At 56.7% G+C, this 19,472-nt stretch overlaps 1 protein-coding gene and 1 non-coding gene across 5 annotated transcripts in view; one reads left to right on the top strand and one right to left on the bottom strand.

Annotated features, from left to right (window-relative positions):
- GSE1 (Gse1 coiled-coil protein) overlaps positions 1-19,472 on the top strand; it is a 391,422-nt gene that overhangs the window by 95,109 nt on the left and 276,841 nt on the right. The gene's annotated exons all lie outside the window — the stretch shown is intronic.
- TRNAT-GGU (transfer RNA threonine (anticodon GGU)) lies at positions 5,371-5,442 on the bottom strand. The gene has a single exon. It is a non-coding gene; the product is annotated as a tRNA-Thr (tRNA).

Raw genomic sequence — 19,472 nt, 5'->3', positions numbered from 1 at the left:
TTCCCGAAAGAGGTAATATTTTAGACGAGCCTTGACAAGCCTCTGTCTGATGGAGGAGGACAGGGCGCTCCAGGCAGACAAAGAAAGAAAGCCAGTGTGTGACTTTGAGCAGACAAAGTGAATTATTCAAATAGTCACATGGCGCTTACAACACAAACACTGCTGTCCCCCTCCCAAGTCAGACCCAAGCTTGGTGACCTGCCAGCACTCATAGGCCTCCTCTCCTTCTGTGGCAACACTGGGAAGCTTTGCATTTCCTCAGAGCCCATAAGGCTCTCACCTTGGGGAGGTGGGGACTGATTTTTTGAAACAGCCAGCGGTGATTGCCAGTGAGCCTGGAATAAATGAGGAGTAGGTGCCATGTGGAGCCAGGCTGAGAGGCAAGTGTCAGGTAACAAGGCTCCTTCTCTTATGTGACCCCAAAACCAAGACCAAGTCTCCATCTGGGGTGGAACCTGCACTCTTCAGATCTTCTGAGTCCTCCTGATGCCACCTCCTGAGAAGGGCTTTCTCATCCCTGTTTGCTTGATGAGGACCGAGGCCCAGAGAGGTTGAGAACTTGCCCGAGGTCACACAGCCAAGAGGCATTGGACTAAATTCCATATCCCCTACAGTAGGCAGAGGTCCCTGTAGGTCAGCCCATGCTGTCTTTGTCCCTTCTGGGATACGGAAACCTCCACTTTCTTTTCAGCTGTCAGGTGAGGCCTCTGTCTAACACCGGCAGTGGGGGAGTTCAGGAGATTGGCACTCATCATTTATTGCTGTTGTTGGATAGCATTTTCTGAACGCCAGGCCAGGGTCAGTTGTTGTTGTTCTCAATGCTTTACAAGGATTGTCTCATCCAGTTCCTCACCCCATCCTGGGAGGTAGAGACCAATACTGTTCCCAGGATACAGAAGGGGCAGTTGAGGCCCAGAGAGGGCAAGTAACATGCCCAAGGCCACACAGCTAGGAAGTGATAAGCCAAGATTCAAACCTGGCAGCCCGACCCACTGGGGCACATCTAATGACCAGGGCTCAAAGGACCTCACAGGGCTTCCCAGCACCTACTTCCCCTTCTGGAGTGTGTCAGGCAGGGAGAGCAGAATTTTTGCTGTCAGGCCCTCAAAACCTTGCTTGAAGCTTCTTTGGAGTCTGTTCCTGGCCCTCGGAGACTCCTGGCCTCTCTGAAGCCCCCATGCAAAACAAAGCAAGTGGTGTGGGAGGGGCACTGGGAGGGAGCCCAGGCCCCCACTGCTCCGCTCCGCTGCCCAGCTGGCCCTGCTGGCCCTGCAAGACGAGCTGTGACAGCTGCTGAGGGATTTGCATGGGTAAGGGCTGGAGAGGTTTAGGGGTGCTGAGCAAGTCCCCCTGGGGTCCTCATCCACCAGATACCCCCTTTCCACAGACATGGGTAAAGCTCAGAGTGGCTCATTTCTGCTTCCCAAAGGGGCCCTCTTCAGGAGGGGCCCTGAGCCAGCCCCCTATTCATTTCGGTTCCAAGTCCTCACGTGGCAATAACAACTGTGCCTCTGAACATTCAAGCCTGAAGCCAGCCTGGGCCCCAGGGCTCCTATCAGACTGGCCTCAGCACCCCCACAGCCTTTCACGGAGGGAGCGCAGCGCAGGGTGGCAGTGGGTCAGTGGGCAGGGGGATGTGAAATGGCGCCTTTCTTGGCCTATCTTCCCACCACGTGGGCCCAGGGGCTGGCACACAGCCATGCCAGTGCTGGCCAAACCATAGGACCTTGAGTGCTTAGTGTGACCCAGGATCACCTAGTGCCCTTGCCAGACTGGTCTGGTAGCTGCGTGCTGCACCCAGGCCCAGGAGGTGAGGGTCAGGCCACTGGGTCCCTGGGGCTAAATTTAGCTGTTCTGCACCTCGGCTTCCACATCTGTAAAATGGGAGGGTTACATGGTACTTATGAAAGCACAGAGCACTTGCCTGATGCCGTTATAAGGCTAATGCTGATGTGGTGGATGGTTACCAAGGGCTGAGTTAGGTGCTGGACACTGTGGGCTGGTCAGAGAGGGCAGCTGACATCCGTCAGGGGCTTCCCGGGGTAGTGACGTGGCATTTAGACTTACAGGTCCAGGCGGCAGGGGACGTTGGCTTCTGGCCTGATTTGATTACAACTCTGAAAACTGAGTGAGAAGGGAAACCACTTGGCTTCCCAGGCTCAGCGTCCCACGCCTGGGTCCGGGCCAGCCAGGCCAGAACCATGCCTGGGGGGCTGGCTTGTTCTCAGGGCTGAGATAGGGGATGTTTGGAGAGAAAAAGGCGAGTGGAGACCCCGGGGGCCTAGATGGGCAGAGGCTGTTTGTGGGCGAAGAGCCCTGGTACCCAGGGAGGAACCGAGGGCGATGGAGGTTCGGGCCTCGTTGCCAAGTGGGGAGCCCTGAAGGTTTGGGGTGAGGGGCACCTCCAAGCCAGGGCCTGCTTGGTCTCCTCGGGCTGGGGGGGTGGGTCACCATCAGAAGCTGTCCAGGTCTTTGGAGTGGGGAGGGATGGCACCCCCGGGGCTGTGAAGGGAACAGAGACCACCTGCTCACAGCCAGGACCTCCCTCCCCTCCCAGAGAGGCTGAGGTCCTGTGGCCCCAGGGCAGGCTGCCAAGACTCTCCATCCAGCCAAGATTTTTGCTGACTCAGCTGACCACCTGCCTGCTCTTCTTCCCTTTGCTAGAGTTTCTTCTTCCTCGTGTGTGTCATCTCAGGTGAAGGTGGAGAGGAGGTGTTTGGGGACAGGGCCAGTAGCGGGGACCTGGTGTGCAAAACCGCTGGATATAGGACTGAGGCCGGTCTGGGGTCCGGGCTGACCCTGTGGGGAAGTTAGAGGATTCCTGTCCCTCCCAAAAGTGCCATGTGGGTTTTCCTTGATGCAGAGGGGAAGTGGTTTGGATACCCGTTATTGGACAGTTAAGTCCTTCAAGAGGAAAGGCCGTCTTCATGTCACACCTGAGGATACCTGTCCTACCCTTGGGCCCAGCCCCAGCCTCTTTAGCTGGCCCAGCTTGTCCCCTAGCTGTCCTCTGACCACTCAGCCTTGTCCACGTCGCTCCTCTTGCCTTGCCATTCTACCAGGAACACTCTGGCCTTCAGGGATCCTCCCCACCCCAGGCTTCAGCACCACCTCAGTCTGTGCCGTTCCATCAGGTGCTGATCATGTGCTGCCTCACATCATTAACTGAAATGTGAGTCTCTTTCCCGCACCTAGATGCTAGGCCTCTAGAGATCAGGTAACGTGCCTTAAACCCTCTGTCACTCATGTGGCTTTCTGTTCATAATTCCAGGGCTCCCATGTGCAGTTGTGCAGGTTCCACACTGCACAAGGACACCAATTGAAAATCTAGCCTATGCACCACATACCAAACTACATGTCTTGGAGCAAGAGCACATTTTTTTTTTCTAATGTAAACCTTTAATATACACCTTGCTCCTCTTTTTGAAATAATCTGTGATGTTAACAACTCTGCAAAAGCCTTTTCGGGGTCAAGAGGGACACGAAGAGGATAGGAGGCAGCCACCTCACACCCTGTCTGTTAGTTTCTGAGTTACTTTGTGTTCTGACCAGATGACAGTCAGGGACCACTCCTGTACTTCTTTGCCCCTGCTGCAGCCACCGCCAGCTGGCACAGTTCCCCGAGAGTGGGCAGCCTGGCAGTGTCTGCTTAGTGCTCTGGGGCAGGGGAACCAGGAGGCATTTCTTCACCGTTACAGCCAAATCAGCAAACTCAGCAGGGCCGCCAGCCCCAAACAACCGCAGGAACAACAGCAGACCCTTCTATGGCATGGCTTGTCTACATAGGGTCTGGGGCGTGGGTGAGAGGCCGGGGTCGGGGGACGGGGGCGCTGTCCCTCCCCAACCCCGGGGCAGCACAAGCCCAGCACAGTGGCCACTTTGCAGAAGAGTGCCTTTGTGTCTGTCTGGCTCTTGGTGTATTTTTTCCTTCCTGAGGCAGTCAAGCGGCATTTTCCTGATTCTTCCCTTCCAAAAGGCCTGCTGCAGCCCTTGGAGAGGCTGCCGTGCCTCCCGCCCCCTCCCCGGCCCCCACGTGCCCTGGCATCCTGGGGCGCGGCGTGGAAGGCAGACGTGCCCACGGGGCTCAGGGCCATGGCGCGGGCACAGTGTGTGGCCTCTGCCCAGCAGGCCGACCAGGCCTCATCCCAACCCTTCTTCCTCTGCCAGCCCCAGCTGCTGACCAAGCTCCTGACCCCGGGGAGACCATCCCCACACTGTCCTCACCATACAGAAGGCTGGGGGTGCAGGGCAGGGATGGCACAGCCCTCTAGTAGCAAGAGGCTACCCGCCTCCAGGCCTCTCTGTGGGGTCGTTAAACTCCTGGCTAGCTCTGCCCTCCTCCCCTTCCCAGCACAGAACAGTATGCTTGTCACTCTACCCACAAAGGGCCCTTATTTCCCTCCGTCTTTTATTAGATCTGGCTTTGGGTTGACTGGGTCAGGCTATGGGGACTTAGACAGAAATAGGGAAGCCCTGCCCTTGACCCCTCAGGCAGAGAGGTAAACAGAATAATCACCCTCAACCTGGGAGGTGCCAGCATCCCACACCAGTGGCTGTTTGCTGTGCATCTTTGGGTGAATTACTTAACCTCTCTGGGCTTTGACTTCTCATCTATAAAATGGGGGTAATCATAGATATTACTTCTTCTGTGAAGAATAATTTTGTAGTGTGTGCATCTGCAGATTAATTTGTTGTATTTTTAACATTTTGATCAGCTTTATTGAGATATAATTTATATATACTAAAACCCATGAGTTTCAGGTATCTAATTCAGTGAGTTTTGACGAATGTTTGCAGTCATGGAACCGCCACCACAATCATTTCGCAGAATGTCTCCATCACTCCAGAAAGTTCTGTGTGCCCTTTGGTCATCAGGTGAGCCCCGTCTCCCTGCCCTACCCCTGGCGGCCACAGGTCTGTTTGCCTTGATTAGCTGGTCCTTCCCTGCTAGCTGCTGGGCAGGTGCTAGGCCTGCAGTAGTGTCCTGGGGCCAGCATAACTAATGCCCACAAACTTGGCGGCTTAAACCAACAGAGGTGTATCCTCTCAAGTACCAGAGGCCAGAGGTCTGAGGTCAAGGTGTTAGCAGGGCTGGTTCCTTCTGGAGGCTCAGCGGGAGAATCTGTCCATGCCTCTCTCCCACGTCTGCTGGCTGCCAGCCATCCTCAGTGTTCCTGGGTTTATAACTGTATCACTCCCATCCCTGCCGCCCTTGTCACAGGCCTTGTCTGTGTCTTCACATGTCCTTCTTATAGGGATACCATCACTGGATTTTAGGCCCACCCAAACCCAATATGACCTCATCTTAACTAATTACATCTGCAAAGAACTATTTCCAAGTAAGGTTGAGTTCTTTTTTCTCCCTCTTAATGGAGGCACTGGGGCTTGAACCCCGGACCTCGTGCACACCAAGCACGTGCTTTACCACTGAGCTATACCCCCAACCCCCGTGGTCACATTCTGAGTTTCTGGGTGGACATGAATTTTAGGGGGACACTATCTAACCCAGGACAGCACCTCTCTGCTTCAGTTTGCCCATCAGTACAGTGGGGATGATGGCACTAACGCCTCTTCCCAGGCTATTGATTAAATGAAATAACAGAGGGAAAACCCCAGAGCATGGCCTGGCTGCCAGCATCAGCCGATTCAGTTGCCTGTTCCTGCCGGCATCTCTCCAGCAGCAGCGGGAATGCCCTGTGTCCTCTCCACCCCAGAGCAACCCTCTGTCAAAGTTTGAAAGTTCAGACTTTCAGGACAGGTGGCTGTAACCAGAGACCTCCTATGGCTTAGCTTGGCCTGATTCTAAGCTCTGGATAAATGGTTTCCGGCAGTCTGTGCCCTTCAGAGCCGGCCTTTAGGGTTTGGGGTTTATTCTCAGGGTCGTGTAGATCTGGCTGCTCCTTTCCCCAGCTGCGTGGCATTCCATGATGACGTTCATTGGTTCGTGTTCTGCCGAGGACAGGGCATTGGCTCCTTCACCTCCTGTTACAGATGCTGCCTGGTGCCCGTTTTTTAACCTGTGCTTACAAGGGGGCGTTTCTAAGGGTTTGCAGCTAAATTTCAGGCTGAAGTGCTGAGGTCACCTTTCGCTTTTCTGGACGATTCAGATGCCGCTGGTTTGTGGGAGGGTTCTCCGAGGTCAAGAGCCTTGATCCATTCAGCCAGATGCCTCCTCCCCTAACCCGATATGCCCAAGAAGAAACTTTTTGTCTTTAGCCCTCTGCAGCCTGCAAGGCTTTAGCCCTCTCCAGCCTGCAAGGGCGCCGCCCAGCCAGGCCCCTCCCTGGAGTGTCCTGCTGCCCTGTCACTCACCTCACCCCACCTCAATCCCACCGCCAGCCTGCTGGGATGATTCTAGAATGTTTCTGACTCCATCTTCCTCTCCCCACCTCCACGCAGCTGTGGTTTTGACTACATCTGCTGAGGGCTTCATGGGAGACAGCCAAATCTTAGCTAAAACACTTGCAGGCAAGACGTCACCTGAGATTGTCTGTTATTTCCAGCCAGGCAGGAGGGTTCCCACCCCAAACAGATGGTTCTCTGGGTGGTGGGACGTGAGCAGCAGCCCCCAGGGAGTTCTGGGGGTGCAGCGTCCCCCCTGCAGTTGGGCAGGCAGGTAGACCTGGCCCCTGCATTTTCACCTGGTTGCTGTCAAGGCGGGGGAGGGAGGGTGAGTGGTTCCACCTGCCTGAGTGTCCCTGACTTGGGCTGCCGGATCCTGGGGTGCAGATGGGTGGGCGGGAGCTTCTCTCCGATGTCTGTGGAGGTGCTGTCACTGTAGGTCCCAGGCAAGGGCTCCCGGAACTTGGCAAGGTCCTCCTGGTTTCCCCTCTTCATGGATATGAAAAGGGGTGGGAGGGAGGGTAGAGCTCAGTGGTAGAGTGCGTGCTTAGCATGCACGATGTCCTGGGTTCAATCCCCAGCACCTCCATTATAAATAAATAAATGAATCTAATTAACTTCCCCTCCAAAAAACACAAAAAGAAAAAAGAAGAGGGGTGAAGAGGTACCCAGGTCCACACGACAGGCCCATGGTCCCTTAAGCCAAGGACGAGGAATCCCTCTCCACCCTCCTCATTTTCTCTGTCTGAATGGGTTTCACGGAGTGCTTTTTCGTGCCCCTGATGAACAGCTGCTTCTCAGAAGTATGAGAAGAAAGAGCGTCCTGGTCTGGAAGAGGGTTATGGTCTGATCGTGATATTGGTGCCGAGCTGGTCCTCAGTGATGACCCCTCACCTGCCGGGCTGGACTCGCTGCTCCCGTGGGCCTGAGGGGCTCCTGGAGGCAGGACAGATGTTCTTGATGCACCAGAGGGCCCAGCTCTGTGCCCAGAGGGTGGGCTGGTGTGTCTAAGATGCAAGGCTGGCCCTGGGAGCCCCCAGTCGGGGTGGGATATGGCCCCGGTGGTCCTAGGAGATGATGCTATGGGGGTGGGGGCTTCAGTTGTACTGCTAGGTTTGGTTTGGGTGGGATTTGGGTGGGTGGCTGCACAGTGGGCTCTGGGCATGGGGAGGGGACACTGAGATTTCAGCAGCAGGCCCTTATGGAGGGGAGCAGGGGAAAATGTAAGTCGAGGCCCTGTCGGAAATTTCCTGGTGGAGTTGATTCTGTGGACAGCAGGCGGCAGTGATGACTTTTGACAGGAAGTGACACCAGGAGAACTCTTCCCATAGACATGTATTAGTCCCCTGCCAGGGGCCAGCACAGGGCTGGCGTTTAGCAGGCAGCCTCCACATCTTCTCTGCCCTCCACCTGCAGACTTGCCAGGATGCAGAGGGAGGAACGGCCCTCACGCCGGCTGAGCGGCTGTGGCGTGGCAGAGTGTGGACCTGGATGACCAATACCAGGGCTGTGCGTGACTTGGTCCCTGCATGCCCCACCGGGAAGCCATGTGGGAAGAGGGGTTTCCTTGCAGGACCCCGCCTTGTGCTCAGATGACCAGCAACTCCGTTCTATCTCAGCCACTCGAGGAGAGACTGTGTCAGGTCACACAGTCATAGGTTCTGGGGATTCAGAGGACTCATCTTTGCGGGACCTTATTCTGACCACCATACCCTGGATGACCAGTTAGTCGGGCAGGTAGGGGCCAACAAGGAGGGACAGGAAAGAAACTAGAGCCCAGGGACCCAGGGCCCCCCCCCCGAGAAGAGGGAGGGGGCCAGCTGCAGCCCTGCCACAAGGAGCCGAGGGGACATGGCTAAGGACGGCCTGGGGTGGTGAGGGAGGGTGGGTGAGGTGGAGACCCACCCCTGGGCGAGCATGTTTCCATTTCTCAAGGTCAGTTGGCCCAAAGGGAATCTCTGTTTGCCACACTTAGCAGCCAGCCTGGGTGATGTGCCCCCTCTGTGGATGGAGGACCCCAAAGCTCCAGGCAGGTGCTTTGTTAGGGGCTTCTTTCCGTGTTGCCCTTGGGGTCTGGAACGCCCTCTTTGGCTGGTCAACATCCTTGGTCCCTGAGATGGGCCTCTGGGAGGGACATCTCTTTGTCTAGCCCTGATGAAGGAGACCACATAATATTTTAAAATAATTAAGTGGATTGGAGCCATGTTAATGTCATGGGCAGGGCGCGGACTTGGTGGTGGATAGGCTAGAACTCACTGCAGTGGCTCAGGGGAGTCAGGTCTTTATGCACCTGGTGTCGGAGAATTTTCCTTCTTGGCCAGCAAAGTCAGTCCTGCCAACCACCTGTGGTTGTGGGCACACCTCCATCTGTCTGTCTGTCTTCCTGACATTCCGCAGACCTGTATCTCAGCCCGCCATGGGGCATGGCCTTCTCGTCAGCAAGTTTGTCCAGTGAACGTGGTTCCAATCAAACCTCGTACGGTTTTACGTGTACCTTCTCATCTTCAGGGAGGAAGACGCACTGGGGTTGACCTGGAAAGTCTAGGAAATACACTGGTCCAACAGGGCCTTGTTAATGGTTTGGTGCAGAGTCTGGCATGGCAGAATTCTTGTGTCTGTTTGAGAATCCGCCAGTCTTAGGACAGCGCGTGGCAGAGCTGGGGACGGGACCAGGCCTCTGGGTCCTGGGCTGCCTTCCTGTGTGCCTCCGTCCAGCCAGCCCTCACCTGGCTTCAGGGAAAGCCGGGGCAGGTCCACACCCACTTCCCCCCTGCAAACAGTTGAGGCCTGAGGCTACAGGGGGCGTGTCCAAGAGCTGGCCTGCCTCTAGGCATCCAGCAAGCTCGACTTGCTCTTAGGGTTCAAGTGCAGCGCATTTCTGCCTGAGGCCTCTGCCCTACCCCTTCCTCTGCAGAAATTAAAATGGCTTTCACTGTAGACTGAGCAATTACATTTTTTATTGTGTTAGAATATAGATAATGTAAGCTTTGCCGTTTTAATCGTTAAGTGTACAATTCAGTGGCATTAAGTGCGTTCACTGCGTTGTACCACTCTCACCACCATCTATATCCAAAACTTTCCATCTTTCCAGTAGAAGCGCTGTCCCCATTCAGCAATAACTTCCCGTACCCTTCCAGCAGCTCCTGGTAATGCTGGTCTCCTTCCTGTCTGTGAACCTGCCTGGTCCAGATGTGCCCTATAAATAGAATCAGACAACATCTGACCGTTTGGCCCAGCCTTGTTCGCTCAGCAGGACGTTTTCCAGGTTCATCTGTGCTGGAGCCTGTGTCTGTGCGCCATTCCTTTTTGGGGCTGAGTACTATTCAGAGCGATTATATTTTATTCACCCACTCATCTGTTAAGGATGACTTTTCTGAGCCGTCACTGTGTGCCTGGCACCTACCTCAGTTCTCCCAACAGCCCTGCGATCTAGGCCCCAGCCTCACCCCAGATTGTGGATGGGACTTAATACAGGTGAGCAGTTCGGCCTCGACCACCCACCTTGCACATGTGTGGCTGAGCTGGGACACCCAAGGGTGGTTGCCCATCACACCCATACCATAAGCCCCCCAGCCGGCCTGCCTCCTGGAGTTTGAGGGTGTGGTGGGGCTGGAGGAGGGGGAGACACCGGCAGAGTTGCAGCCGGGCAGCTGGTCCCGTGAGCTGGTGTTGCAGGACTAACTCTGCTCTCTGGCCCCCTTGAGTGCAGATGGGACCTTGTCTAGCTGCCCTCCCCCCAGGGCTCCGTCTTCCTGCCTCCTCCCATCGCTCGGAATTCCTGCAGTTCCAGCTGCCTGCTCTCTGAAGTGGCACAAACCTTCCCAAAGCCACAGGGCCTGGCTGGGACCCCCCCTTCCCTCTCACCTCACATGGCGCCAAGCCCGCTACAGGAATGTTGATGGTTAAACCTCCCAAGTCGAGACCGTGTTGATTTTATGGCCGTGTGGGCCCAGCAGAGTGGTGCCCTCTGTGAATGTTTGCTAATAACCCAGGCAGCTGGCAGAAGCAGCCTTCACTTGGGGGGATGTGTGGAATTCCTGAGAGCAATTGGAGAAGCCCCCAGAATGGGGAGGCCCCTGGGAGGCGGGTTCTAGGGGTGATGAGTGGTTTCCAGAAAACACAATCTCCTCCTAAAAATCTGTCCCCCTAACACAGATTCTTTCTGTCCTCACCTGTACAAGCCACCCTTCAGCAGGGCCTGGGATGGGAGCGATTCGGTTTATCCCGAGCTGCCCTAAATGGGCAGCGGAAAGAAAGTTCACCCAAGTAACGTCGTGGGGCCGATGACCGGCCTCTCTGTTTTGTGCATCCTCGCTGGGGACGCTGCTTCCTGACGCTCATCTGCCTCTCGTCGCCAGCTCTGCTGCTCTCTGTGTCTCATCTCTGTGCTGTTGAAGCCCGGCCCCGCCTCCCTGGGTCCTCTCCCAGGGCAGGGCAGAGGGGTCCCCCTGCAGGCAGCAGCCCCAGTGTGGACCCACCCTCCTTCTACCTGGTTCAGAGGCCCTGGGCGTCAGACCCTGCTGTTTGTCTCATGAAACCAACACAACCTACGACCTTGTCCCCCTCCAGCCTACACACCTCCAGGCCCCAAGAGTCCAGCCCTGCCCGGGAGGGAAGCCAGGTGCAGGCCAGCCTGAGCAGCTGGGGGAGGGAGCAAGCCACTCTGGGTTCTGTGACCCAGGAATACAGCTCTGCCTCCTCGGTGGGTGGAAACACTCACACAGCAGCAGAACTCTCCAGGCAGACACCCTCCCCGGACCTCCCCGCCCGGCTGAGCTGCTGAACAGCCCTCTGAACAGCCATTAATGACTGCCCCAGATCTCCAAATCCTCCACTTCCAATTTCCCGTCGCAGAATGTCACCTGGGGGAGGAGACACAGCCCAGGAAGGGAGAGAGGAAATAAAAGGGAGAGAGAGAGAACTCGAACGCACACTCTAATCTTCGCTCGGCGCCTCAGCGTTCAGGAGCCCCAATTAATCATTATTAATTTAATCCAGGATGACTCAGAGTCGTCCTGACAAGAGATCAGCCACGATTTATCCCACCTGCTAAGGGACGACCTTATCAGAATTCGATGAATTTGTCATTGCGTTGAGCAAGGACCCTAATGAATCTCTTGTCTGCTCAGTTTACTGAATGACCATCGGCCGCCTGTGACTCACGGCCTCCCCACCCCCATGGTGCTGCTGTCAGGGCTTTTCTTGGACAGCATTATGGGGGTTAGCTGGGCTCAGGCACGAGGACCCAGCTTTTCCCTTCTCTGGCATCAAATGAGAGGTCATAATTTTCTGCTCTGATGCTGGCAGTTCTCACATGCATTGTGCATCAGAGTCACTGGGGGTGCTGGCCTGAGATGTGGGTTACAGGGCCTCCCCCAAGCTTCTGATTCATAAGGCATTGGCTGGGGCCCAGGAATCTGCATTTTAACAGGCACTCCTGGTAATTCAGATGCAGAAGGCCCATATGGCTCTCCCTAAGAGCGCTGTGAATTCCTTGAGGTAGGATCTTGGCCTTAGCCATTGTTGAAGTTCCGTGTATTAGGCGGCGGAGGGGGGAGTGATGCTAGCTGCTGTAACAAATAGCCCCCAGTTGTCAACGGTTAATGCAGTAAAAGCTTATGTGCATTTACATCATAGTTGGATAAGGTATTCCTAAGGTCTTCCGTGAGATGGTTCAGGGGCCCAGGCACTGCTGTCTCTTGGGACCTTGGCACCCCCACTGCTAGCCCAGAGTGGCAAGGGGTGGAAAATATTGTCTAGCTGTGTGTCCAGAGCTGTGAATCAGATTTGGTGAGTATTGGCCAGTCTCTGCCTCATCCAAGGCCTGGCGGGGTTCTCAGCACATGCGTGACATTTAGGTGAGGTGGCCGAGTGACTGGAGGCTTGCCATGTGGTGGTCACTCAGATTTAGCTCGTTTCTGGGGCTCCAGGACATGCCTTAGCCATGGTCATGCTAAGATCAGGAGCACCCAGAAAGTGGGTGCTTTGGGTTTCAGGCTTGTGCTTCAGTGCTGAGTCACAGTCAGTTGTTCCCAGAATAGAAGCCCATCCTGGTGTCACCGCTCACCTGCGGCCAGTGGCTGGGGGCTGCACATCTCTTCCTGCAGGAGACCTCCCTGTCACCAGAGGGCGCTGAATGCCCCATCCTCTGAACTAGAACTAGGACTAGCACTTGTGGTATTCCTAGTAACTGGCCCTTATTGAGCGCTTGCTGTATGCCAGGGGTTCTTCCTGGGCTCATTCATTTGACCCTCACAACAAGCCCTGGGCAGCAGCTCCCATTGAGGCCCAGAGAGGTGAAGCAGCCTGCCCAAGGTCACATAGCTCACAAGCTGCAGACTAGGTGACAGATACGATAGCCAGGAGCAGGGCTGTGAAGCCAGGCCACCCAGGTTCACAGCCGACACGGCCTCCTGTGCTCTGGGGGGCCTGCGAAAAGTGACTTTAACCTGGCCCTGCCTCAGTTTCCCGGTGAGTAAAGTGAGGGTGAAAACAGGCTGCACCCCACAGGACGGCTGTGAGAATGACAGGGGAGAACGTGTGTGCATTGCCCGGCAAGCATGCGAGTGCGGTGAGCACAGCCCTGAGGCTGCCGCAGCTCCTGCTTTCTCGGGCGGGGTCTTCAGTCCCGAGGCCCCAGGGCGCTGCGCCCTGTGCTTCTCCACGCACTCCTCGGGCTCACCAGGCACACTAACTGCCTGACCACAGGAAGTGTCTGCTTCCCTGCTCCAGGCGAAGACAGCGACTCAGACAAGGAGAACAGGACCAGGAGAGGTCCTGGGTGGAGAAGATTCTAGGAGAGAGGACTAGACAGGAGGAGATGACAGAAAGTGCCTCCGGGGTGACTGTCCAAGCTCTGTGTCCTTTCTGCACCTGACACCCCAAATCATGGACTTTCTGAGCACAGAGGGACCTGGAGACAGCCTTCCTGTTTCATGATGGGGAAACTGAGTCCCAGGAGGAGGAAGGGACCAGTCATTCTGCTGTTTTGTGTGGAGCTTAGAGTAGCCCCGTGGTTAGCAGAGGTTAGGCACTCAGCAGGGTGGAGGCCCCTCTTTCTGGAGGCCACCGGGCATCTTCCATGCCAGGAGGAGCCCCAGACTGTGTCTTCAGAAAGGAAAGGGAAAGAGGGCTTTGGGGGTGCCACTGTGGGCAACCACCAAGGTGGGGGTCCTCTGTCTCGAGTCCATCAGACCCGGTGTGAAAAACAGCCCCTGGCCACTGGGCTGTGACATTCCCAGCAAATATAAGCCACGCTCACAGACGACAGACAGGGTACAGAGGGCACCTGTGGCCTTGCTGGCAACAGGCAGCCTCAAGCCACTCTACAGCCCTGGGGGGCTGAATGTCTCCTCTTCCACCAGTATCATGGCTGCTGCTCCTTTGCCAGAGGCAACTCTAGCCTTCTAGAAAAAATTAAGATCCCCTAACACCAAACAGCCCTACTTTAGGACAAGACCCAGCCCGGAGCAGGACCCACTTCCTTAAAGCCCGCTTAGGGCTATGCTGCGCAACCCAAGTCCTCTTGGAAACCTGTCCCTCTGCGGCCCATCAGGTGCTGCAGGTGCATCCCAGTGGTGGTGGCGGGGTGGGCCCTGCCCTAGCAAAGCTGCTCCCTGGGGGTCCCAGATTCTCCCCACCCAGCGTGGGCTCGGGGGCCATGGTCATCGACTCCACCTGCAAATTACAACCACCCATGGAGCTTTAAACAAAATGCTGGTGCCTGGGCCTCCCCACCTTACCCCAGACCAACTAAACCAATCTCTGATGACCGTGGACCTCAGGCATCAATATTTTGTGACGTCCCCTGGGGATTCCAGTGTGCTGCCAGCATCAGGGGTTGCCACTGTAGAAAACGATCAAGAACCTTCCTCTAGTTTATTGGCTGCCTGCGTCCGTGAAGCACTGCCAGTGGTCTCCAGCTCTGGCTGCGTCCTTGCCCAGCTTTGATTCCTAACCCGCCCCACTCAGGGTGGGGAATGGGAGGGCAAGTGGCAGCGCATTGGAACACTGGCCCGGCTGGGCAGGTCTGGAGCGGGAGGCCGACCAGGACGCAGGTGCTGGAAGCCACGCCACTCCAGGTCAGGGTGAGTGGACTGCAGGTGCTTAACCACAGGCCGCCAGGCGGCTGTTCTTGCACAGTGGATTCATCATGTCAAGAGTGAGCAGATTTATTCTGGATGGAGCTGAGGGCCCCCTCAGACTGGAGGTAGTGTTCCAGAGGGCTTTGACTCAGTAGGAGAGGGACCTTTCTAGCAATTTGGGGCCAACCAGAGAGCTGGCTGCCTCTGGCCCTGGGCTCGGCCATGCAAAGGCAGATTTGAGGGAGCCGTGGGGTTGACAGAGTGGCTTTTTAGGCCAAATGTTTTCCAGAGAGGGGAGCGGCCCTTCAGAGAGACGCTTCACAGTGGGAGAGGTTGGAGGGCCCCCCCGAGCACCCTGGTTCCCGGCACCAGGTCTCCTGTGCACCGGGGCACAAGCTCTGCTTTAGGGGAGGAGGAGGCCCAGTGTCCAGACCCAGCTCACGCCATCCAGGATTCTAGCCCTGCGCGCCAAGGTGAGGGCAGGTGAAGGCCGGTGAGGGGCTCTGCCAGGCCCACCCAGCAGCAGAGTTTGGGCAGAGTTTGTGCTCAGGTCAGAGGGACAGGCTACGGTAGACCCGCTGCCCCCTGTGGTGGGGGCGGCTGGGGCCTGGCTCACCTGCTGACATGTGGCTTCTAAGGGACTTCAGTGGTGTGTGTGGGTGGGGGATGCTGGTACCCCCCACCCCCGTCAGATCTCACAGCTCCTTGCCTCCTTTCTCCTGTTTCTTCTCTGCATCGTCTCTGGTTTAGCCATCCGCAAAGTTCAGAGGTGGCCCACAGTCTGCCCTCGCCTCTCCCACCAGTGTGGCTGTGGTGAGGTCCCAAGGCCACTGTCAGGTTCGAAAATCTGCCTACAGATCTCAAAGCTGAGAGCTGCTACGCTCACAGTTGTGGATCATGACAGCAAGAGGATTCAGATGAAAATCAGCCAAGAAAAGAGGCCTCTGGGGCAGGTCCAGGAGGGGCCCATACACTCAGCTTCCAGCTGCCCCTCCCAGCAAGTCAGGACAGCCTTTATTCCTGCCAGCAACAGTGGTGATGTGCACAGAATCTCACGACAGGGACGCTCACCTGAGCCTCGGTGTCCAGAGTTTATATCAGGGCTTGGTCACAAAGGCCTTGGCTGACCACCCACAATGCTGACCTTCATCCCCAGCCCGCCCCACCCAGAGGTGGCCAAGACCCTCACTGTAGTCACACCATTCACATAGACAGTGCTGTGGCTCAAGGCCCCAGCAAGCTATCCCAAGGGCCTGGAGGTCGCCTCCTGGGAGCCAAGGGCCAAGGCTGGACCTCTGTGGACATGGTCCACTCTTCGCTACTCACCACTGCCTGGGAGTTTTGGAAATTTGGATTCAGCTCTGTTGAAGTGGATGACATGTTCCTGATACACGGGAAAAGAGGGGTGTTTCCTCTAGTAAGGCTGATTGCTTCCCCTAGGGAAGGGCGGTAGGGCTCAGACATGATTCAGGGGAGGCCCTGCATCAGTGCCTTGAGGTTTGGATTCCTCACACTTGAACTAGAATTTAGAGCTATTTCCTCTCTAAATTCAAAGGACGTGTCTAAAGGAACCCTCAGCTCTGGCAGCCTCACTGCACGTAGCTGATGTGTCCACAGTGAGAGCCAGTGGGTGGGAAGGGCTGACGGGTCCCCGCTGTCTCTGGACCCTGTGTCCAGCCTCCAGGAGGACTCTGAAGGGACATTTTGGGACACTAGATGGGGTGTCAAAGCAGTCTCTTGGCTTCCCAGGCCTGGAAAGCCTCCTCGAGTATCAGCACACACTTTAAGCCACAAATGTGATGCCAATGATAGACTAAGGCACTGGGGCTTATTTTAAACTGCTTGAGAAAACAAGCTCCCCAGGAACTTTTAAAGTAACTGTCAGCGTACCTGCTGCAGTCAGTCCTTAATGAGAAATCTGTCTTATGAAATATTTCTTGTAAAACTGGCACCCACAAGATCCTCAAGGCAAACGGTGTCTACCCAAAGTGAATGAAATATACATATTTTAAATGCTTTGGCTGCGGAAGGCTCTTGGTAAACAGTTCTTGAGTTCTGCAAGCTAGACAGTCTCTCTCCATTTCGTTTAAATCAGAGGGGTTTTGACCAGAAGCCCTTTGGAGGGACCAGGGCAAGTTCAGCATTCTGAGATCATGCTTTCTGCCACCGTGACCCACAGGAGTAACTTCCCCTCGCTGAGGCCTGAGCTGCCTCGGACGGAGGGGAGGGCATTTCCGCTGACTTGAGGCCTGCAGGAGCTCAGATGGGCGCGTGGCAGTGCGGGAGGCCTGATTCAGTTCGGAGACAGGTCACAGGCGCAGTGGTTGTGGGGCTCCAGAGTTGGCCAGGGGACACAGGTTTGATTCTGCAAGCCTAGGTGGGGCCTGGGAGCCTGCATTTCTGAGACGCTGCAGGGGAGGCTGTCAGCTGTGGGTCTGGACCACTGTGTTTAGCGCAGCGCTGGACCCAACTGAAATAGACCGCCAGCCACATATGTAACGTTCAGTTGTCGAGTAACCACATTGTAAAGGTAAAAAGAAGGCTAGTTTTAAGAATGTATTTTATTTAACCTGGTATCTGAAATAGCACCATCGTGGGCTGTAATCAGCAGGACCAGGCAGGAGGCAGTGTCCCCTTTGGTGGCCCTCCAGGGTGCAGGTGGGGAACAGCGTCTGCAGCTGCCAAGGCCTGCCCGCCCACTGCCCCCTTCTCCGCGGGCTCCGTTCGGGGCTAATGATCCGTCTTCAGCTGCTGGTCTGCGAGCTGGCACTCAGGCGCGTGGCTCTGCTGCAAAGCTGGGCAGCAGGCTGAGCCAGTTTGCTGGGCCGGCTGGCGGCCTGGGGCTCCCGGTGAGGGGTGGACGTGCCGGCAAAGCGTCCATTGTGCCCGCAGCAGCTGAAGCACTTACAGCTGGCGAAGAGACGGCCGCCCCCGCCCCCTCCGCCCCGGGCTCAGGAACAAACATCTCTTCTTACAAAAAAATAAAAAAGGAGAAGTGACAGGGGTCGTGGCTGTGCTTTCCACATGACCTGCTAGGGAACAGAGTGCGTCTTTGTTAATCCAGCCGTCTGTCTCTTGGCCTCTGCGCGGAGGCATAAGCCACTTAGCGCCGCCTCACCCCTGACCCGCCAGCGGGCGCTCGGCTGGGCTTGGGGGGGCCCCACCCCTCGGCCTTGGCCTGTGCCTCCTGCTGGCTTCCCCACCAGCGCCCCCCGCCCCCGGCAGAGTATTCCAAGCAGAGCTGTGCTGATGGTGAAGGGGAGAACTGGGGAGCAGCCCTCTGTTCTGGTACCCATCACTGCTGCAGGCCTCAGTTTCCTCCATCAGGGAAATGGAATGATAGTCATGGCAGACCTACTGGATGGCTGTGAAGACCAGCTGGCTATTTTTATTAAACCATCATTTTTTATTAGTATTATCATCATCCCAACCCTCGTTTTCATAATGACTGGGATTAGCCTTCCTTCCTCCCTTCCACTGTCCCCGCCCATCCCCCTCCTCTCCCTCCCTCCCCCCTCCCTCCCCAGACCCTCCCACCTGTACCCCTACCTTGTTCCTTCTCCCGCTGTCACCCTCCTCCCTGCTCCCAGGCACCTGGGCATCATTTATCAGCCACTCTGTCCAGTGTTGGGTCAGGACTGCCGAGGCCTCCCAGGGTGAGATGGAGACAGCTGGAGGAGAATGCCAGGTCAGGAAGGGGGCTTCCAGCCCCACCTGTAAAGGGCAGTGTGTGGGGTCACCCAGCGAGGGTGCTTGGAGCTGACTCTGGCCCGTGTTCTTCTCCTGGCCTGCCCGGGGGCTGCCCAGCCGCCCATCCAGAGCTCCAGGTCACGTGGCCAGGTGGGCTGCGACCCTGCCCCTCTCCTGCCCCCACCCGGTATCCTTCAGCGCCTCGGACTTCACAGCCCCCAAGGCGAGAGCAATTGGAGACTAAATATAGCCACGCCAGCCTCTCCTCTGCAGTTGTCAGGAGTCAGCAATGGTGGTGGGCTGTCAGGGCGGATTAGCTGGCCTTACCGCAGGCAGCAGCTCTGACAGCAGCGGGGGGCAGCCGGGAGGGGAAGCACAGCCTGCTCCTTAGCCTTAGATTCCAAGGCCCAGTAGAGGCCTTGTTTCTTGGGCTCTCTCCCCCAGCAGATGGGCTGATACCTAGGTCCCCACTGACGCTGGCACGAGCTGGGCAGGCTGAGGGTCCGAGCAGGTGTCCTGCCCTGGACACCAGGCAGAGGGCTCCCCTGCCAGGTCTGGTGGCTCCTCGTGCTCCTTGGCTTGTGGCTGGCCCCCTCCAATCTCTGCCTGCATCACCACGTGGCCTCTCCTCTGCCTCTCTCTTATGGGCCCCCTGCCATTGGATTTAGGGCCACCCTAGTCCCATCTGACCTCTTCTTTACTTGATTGCATCTACAAAGATCTATTTCCAAATAAGGTCACATTCACACGTTCTGGGGGGACACGCATATGGGGGGCACTGTTCACCCCAGTACAAGCAGGAGGAGGAGGAGAGGTCTTGTCCATCTAGACTGAAGCTGCCCTCAGAGGTAGGGCGGCCGCAGCCCCTTCCCCCGGTCGTCCAGGCCTGGCTGGGCCAGAGCATGTCCCAAGGTGCTGGGCCAGCAAGCAGGGGATGAAGCAGGCATCGGGCCAACCAGGCCGCTGTCCACTGAAGCACAGAGTGAGGCCTGATACCCCAGCAGGCCATCAGCCCCTAGACCCCGGCCACGGGGGCAGAGCCCCTCCCACTGTCCTGACAGGGCACTTTCTCAGGGCGGGGGGCGGGGGGAGGCCCAGCAGTGCTCTTGTCCCTGAGAAGGGGTGGGCTCTGGGTTCCAGTCCCTGCTCTGCTCCTTCCTGGCCGACCTCGTCTTCCTATCCAGGAAGTGGCCACCCCAGCAGTGGCCGCACCTCTCTGGCTGACACCCCTGCTCTGTGTGTCTCCCCTTCAAAGCCCCTGGGGCTCCTTGCTCTACCGTAGTCCTGTGATTCTGTGTTTGGGGGGCTGCCCCGCCCGAAGACCACCCTGGAGGACATCCCAGGAGAGCCTGCCTG

This window comes from Camelus dromedarius, chromosome 23 (genome assembly GCF_036321535.1).
Source record: "Camelus dromedarius isolate mCamDro1 chromosome 23, mCamDro1.pat, whole genome shotgun sequence".
NCBI classification, from domain to species: Eukaryota; Metazoa; Chordata; class Mammalia; order Artiodactyla; family Camelidae; genus Camelus; species Camelus dromedarius.
Note: the sequence above shows the minus strand (reverse complement) of the source record. Positions and strands in the feature narration are given on the sequence as shown.